The following is a 6,251-nucleotide window of genomic DNA, read 5'->3' as shown; positions in this document are numbered from 1 at the left end:
ACTTTTAGTTCTCAACCACAAAGGTTTCTTTCTATGGAGAGTTTTCTTTTGTCTTTGTCGCCTTTATGGCTGAGCATGCACCGCATTAATTGCTGAGCACCATTCCCTTTGTAGCTTAGCTCCAAAAGTCACATTCTAGATCTTTCCTTGATCGCCTTACTGGAGCTCACTCGTGGATTTTGAGTAAGATGAGTGTCAAATTTATATGAAAATTTTACGTATTCTAAACACTTATCAGTTCCCATTTTCATCCCCTAATTTACTATACTTAGGTGAAACTTGCATTACTTCTTTGATTTTGTTTTAGTCTGTGTTGACCTCTTTGTTCTAATCCCAACAAGCGCACTAGATGAATTATAGTATGCACAAGTGTCGTATTCACAAAGACTTGTACAGATATTCAAGTTATCTAACTCTATTTGATTTTCTATACACAGTTTTGATGACAATGTTGTGAGTGACTTAAACAAAGTACTAAAAGATTGAAAGTAATAAATAAATATTGAGATTGAAATTCGTCTATCTTCATCAATTGTACTTTTACAGTTTTATCAAATAATAGAACAAGCATTCATTGCTAATGAAAGTTCTAAGATAAATCTAAATCAATTCCTTAAGTTTAGACTATAAAGATCTAAAGCACAATATTGATACCTCAAACGTTAATGCACGACCCTTTGTTTTAAGTGCAAGACTTTTAATTTAACTAAAGCATTTAAATCTACTACTAGCATATAAATACATTAAATTACTTGGTTGGACTATAGATTTAAGATCAATTTTCCAAGTCGATCCAAATACAAATATGTTAAATAAGATGAGTACTCAATTCAAGCTAAACAAATTCTCCACATTCTTCATTCTAATAATTGAAAGCTAAATAAGATAGACATTAGTATGTGGAGTTGCTTTTTATTTTATTTTATGATATTGTACCTATCCATCACTTTCCTTTAGCCCGTAAAATGGATTACGTAAGGAACATACAACTCCATCTTTGAAATAGCTTAGTCTTTGTATATGACAACCTAATTTTGTAATCCATAAAATGGGCACAATTAGAAAGATTAAAATTTTTGGACAGTTATACATTTTTTCTATTTCCGTGTTATTAGTGAGCTATTTTCTAACCCATAAAATGTGTTACTAGAAATATCAACAACTCAAAGCATCTCTATCAATTTTATCTCTTTCCCCTTTTCATTTTCATTGATGAACTAATTTTGTTATCGACAAAACGGACAACATTAGAAAGACTAACATTTTAAAGTCTTTAGGCTAATTTCTCTTTATTTTTATGTGACTCGTGCGCTTGATTTTCTAACACGTAAAATGGATTTGGAATTAGAGCACAAGTAAACTAATCCTAACCCACTTATATTATAAATTAAAAAAATAATAATAATTAGATTACATTTAAGTAGAGAAAAATGATTTTTTTTTTTCAAATATACAAGTAGTGACGAAACCCTCTCTGAAATAATACATCTTATCATGTGATGTCTTGTAATCTTGTGAGGTTTATTTCTATGAAAGACAAATTTTAATTAAGTCTTTGCAATACTTTGTTTTTATTTTTTTCTTTCAATCTGATGTCACTCATCTGCATTATTATTTTTTGTTTCCGTGATTGAAGAGAGTTGTAAGAGAATTTAACACAATTTTAAGATGAGACAATAATTACATTTTTGTAATGACATCTTAGATTCATGCTCTTGTATTCTCCATCAAATTGAAATTTAAATATTTTATCCCTTTCAAATAGAAAATTGTATGAAATATTTAAAAGGGAAAAATAATTTTTAAAAGGGAAAATTATTGCGTATAAGGATGAGGGACAAATAATATTTTTGAAAAAAAAATCCACTCTTTCTGAAGGTCGCCATTTTTTATTTTTTGTGTTAAATTTACCATATGTGTAAAAAATAGATAGAAACTTTTAAAAAGAATAATCACATAGTAAACCATAAATGTAAAATTTACACATGCACTTTCCACAAATAACTTTTTCAAACAATTGATAATGAAAACAAAAAGTTGCATATAAGGAAAAAATATATATCTTTAGAAGTTGGGGTTTTTTATGACTTGTATATTTATTCTTGTTTGCTTCAGCTTAGAATATTCCGGCACATAAACTCTTCAAATGTGATGCTTTTACTGTGAGAAAAAACTTCTAACTATATGCTAACTAATTTTAGTAACCAATAATTATTAATAATTATAATAATCAATTTAAATATCAATTTATAAAACTAAAATTTATTAATTATTAAAATTATTATTATTATGAATAAAAATTTATAATTAATTATTATATTAGTCTTTAAAATTAACTATCATGTTTTTAGTTATCAAAGAAAATGATTCGTTAAAAGTGATTTAAGAAGTTAGTTAATTATAAAATTATTTTGATTGAATAAAGTTAACTTATTTAAATATATGATTCTCGTTTATTTCTTTCATACATTCACGAAAATAAATAACTGGATCTTTAAAATGGTTTGATTTTATGATTTATGTGTAGTGTCGTAATTTTGTAACCCATATAATGGATAGGACTTTAAAAGTCTTTTGATTTCATTTTCAGAATTTCCTTGTCACGATGTTCCAATTTCATAACTCATAAAATGGGTTGAACTTATTTTTTTTTTCTTTTGTATATCCTTTTATATATTTTGTTGGGAGAATTAAATATTTTGAAAATCACGTCCTTTTGCATGTCTAATTAAAGGTATCGTCTTAGAATGGGGTTATGGGGTGCTAATATCTTCTTCATGCGTAACCGATTCCCGGACCTAAAATCTGTTTTTTTCTTTTCAGACCCTGTCTTATTTATTTTGGTTTTTCCGTAATTTTTCAGAATAAATTATGGTGGCGACTCCAATTTCTGTTTTTACAATTTTATTTTTTAGTTCGTCGTCCCGTCGCCATTTCGTTGCGACAGTCACAAAACCCCTTATACTTAGTGAGGGTTTAAAAAACCCCAATTATGTATATATTTTAGTGGAGGTTATTATAACTCCAGATAATAAACCCCAATTAAAATTATAAATTATTATAGTGTCAATATATGTAGTTTTTTTTTCTTAATTTTCTTTTAATTCCTTAATATAATTTTTTGTAAAAAAATTTATTATCACATGTCAAGTCTTTGGTATGACATTTGGTATTGTGCGATAGGACACTGGCACGTGGAGTGGCAAAACTTAGAAAAAAATTTAGAGGTATTAAATTAGATTTTTTTTTTTCAAATTCATTACATATAATTTTAAAACTTCATATAATTGTTTTTTATTGTTTTTAATTCTTGGATTCTCATTAAATTTTTTAAGTTTAATCAACACAAATGCTTTTTTTTTTTTTTTCGTGTTGAGCCTTCCTCTTCAAAAGATCAATTTTTTTTATTATAATTTTTCTAATATTAATTTAACAACTCTCACCTATTTAGAAAAAAGATAAATTTATCATTGTCCCATGATACACACTAAACAAATTTATTACATACAAGAAGAAAATTCTTAAAAAAAGGTAAAAATAAATTTATTCAAAATATTTTTTAACTCATCAATTTCACTGTAGTGTAATTTTATTTTAAAAAGTTAAAGAGATTAAAGATAAAAATTCAAAAAGGAAAGGAGAGATAAAAAAGTAATAGAAGTACAAAAGAAAAAGAAAAGAGAGAATGAACTATATATACATGAGGTTTTTTAAGAAAATATTTAAGAAAATTAATATAAATAATATATAAATATAATTTTAAAATATAAAAAAAAAAAATTGGAAGAGTCCTAATTCTCCTGTGTTAACAAAAAAGTCCGCCGATGGACACGTGTTATTATTAACGTCAAGTGTCATTCTTTTAACATTATACAAAAAATTCTTTTACTACACAGTTCAAACAAAAGTGGAGAAATGTTCTCCTTTCATGTAAAAAATTGTATGAAATATTCTGCCATTTTTTTCTTAATAAATTAAAGTTTTAAAAGTGACGATTATGATATAAGGATGAGAGACGGATAATATTTTTGAAAATATTCAATACTTTTCCGATCGTTCTATTTTATTTTTGTGTGAAATGTGGCATATGTGAAAAATATGTCCAAACTTTAAAAAGAAAAAATCAAACTAAGCCATAAATGTAAAATTTAGACAAGTATTTTACACTTTTTTGGTCTCCCTAATAATTAATATTATGTGAAAAAAAATTGTAACATTGCACTTAAAATAGACTAAATAATAACTTTGTCGAGTAATATGACTTGTATAATGTATAAAAGAAAAAAAAAATTGTAAGTTAGATATTTTGATGACTTGTATATTAATTTATTCCTCTTTCCTAGCGCATATAAGTAAATAAAATTTGAAAAAGAAACCATAATATATGAATTAGTGAGTATGAGAGTGAAAGGCTAAGACTATGTCAAACAATAAGTTGGGTTATTAATATTGTACATATGATAAGTTAATTAGAAAACAAAGAGAAAAAGAAAGTGGAGCCAACAATAGAGACATTCAGAAATATTGGTAAGATATTAGTGAGACCAGTAGCGAATCTTGACAAAAAATGTTGGAGGGGCTAAAGTAATATAATTTTGAGATTATTAGATTCGATCATTAGTATAATGTTATAAGAAATGAATTCTCTAACTGAATTGATAATTAGTCTAATGCTTCAAAATATGTGAAGAAATAGAGTTTATCTTCTTTTCATCAATAGTTTCTTTTTTATAACTTTTAAAAAATTAATTTATTCTTTTATTTTTTATCAATATACTTGTCTTTTGTAAATAACATTAAAAAATAATTTATCATGGTATTTTTTTTATAATTGAGACACATAATTATTAAAAGAAAAATATATTATAATCAAATCATAATTAAAAATCGGTTATGAAAAAACACATAATACATTATTTATTTTTCTTCTATATTCATAAAAAAAATGAATATACAAAAAAGCTCATGAGATAAAAAATAATGTTTTTTTCGTTATTGAGACAAGAGACAAGAAAGGGATGTGATAAATGAGAAACGAGAGCAAAAATAATGAGTTTGTATCTAACTTTTTTTTTTCTTCAAGAACATAAAGAAAACATGAGAGTAAGAAATGATTATAATATTAGAGTGAGAAATTATTACAAATTGTGAAGAACTAAAAAGATAATGAGAAAGAAAATAAAAATTATCTTAAAAAATATTTGGTTTAATTACTCTTTTGATTCATGTTTTGGTTTTAAAATGTTAAATTGATCCTCCAGTTTTTTTAGTTTTAATTTGGTCCCAATTATTGAAAAATTGATATAATTTGATCTTTTACGATAAATTTCGTTAAATTTTTTAAAATAGATCAATGACTTTTTTTTATTAAAATTGAAACTCTTAATATATGGTTTGCTTTGTTGGTGTAATTAACATTATCGTATGATCAATTTTTGACAAAAAGAGGAACCAAAAAAAATTAAGCTTAAATATTTTTATTCTTTTTTAAATTTAATTTTATGTTTTATTATTTATTAACACTAAATTTTGTGCTTTATAAAATAAATGGAAAAATACACAATTTAATTTTCATCAATTTCTAAAATATATTACCTATAATTTAATAAATTTTAAATATATATATATATATATATATATATATATATATATTATAAATTAAAAAAATTAAAATTTTGGAGGGGCGGGACACCTCCCTGCCCCTATTAAAATCCGCCACTGAGTTCACTATTTATGAAGAGTGTTTGTAAATTGGATTCAAGTAATTATTGGCTTTGGGTAAGAAGAAATCAAGCTACAAAAAGTAGAAAATTAAAAGTGATTTAGGGAGTTAGTTAATTGTAAGAATTATTTTGGTTAAATAAAAGTTAACTGTTTATTTAAATATATGATTATGGTTTATTTCTTTAGTACATCTTCAAAGAATGAATAATATTTAAACTTTGTCTCCCATTCTTATTTGTCAATTCTTTTCATTGACATTTTTAATATAAACTTTAAATATAATAATTTGATTATCAAATATATTGAAAATAGGAATAATTGATGCTTATATAATAGATTACGATAGAGCAACAGTTTCTTTTAAACATATTTCCATTATAGTAGACCTCTGTCCAAGATTAAAACATAACCATAACTAATAATTAATTTTGTGTCACCAAAATCAATATGTAATTTACATTAATATATCTTTCAATAATCTTTATAAATTGAACATATTGTCATAACTAGAAGAATCACAAAAAATA

The sequence above is a fragment of the Vigna unguiculata genome, chromosome 4 (assembly GCF_037176805.1).
Source record: "Vigna unguiculata cultivar grain cowpea cultivar isolate G323 ecotype 2 chromosome 4, ASM3717680v1, whole genome shotgun sequence".
NCBI classification, from domain to species: domain Eukaryota; kingdom Viridiplantae; phylum Streptophyta; class Magnoliopsida; order Fabales; family Fabaceae; genus Vigna; species Vigna unguiculata.
This window is presented reverse-complemented; position numbering follows the sequence as displayed.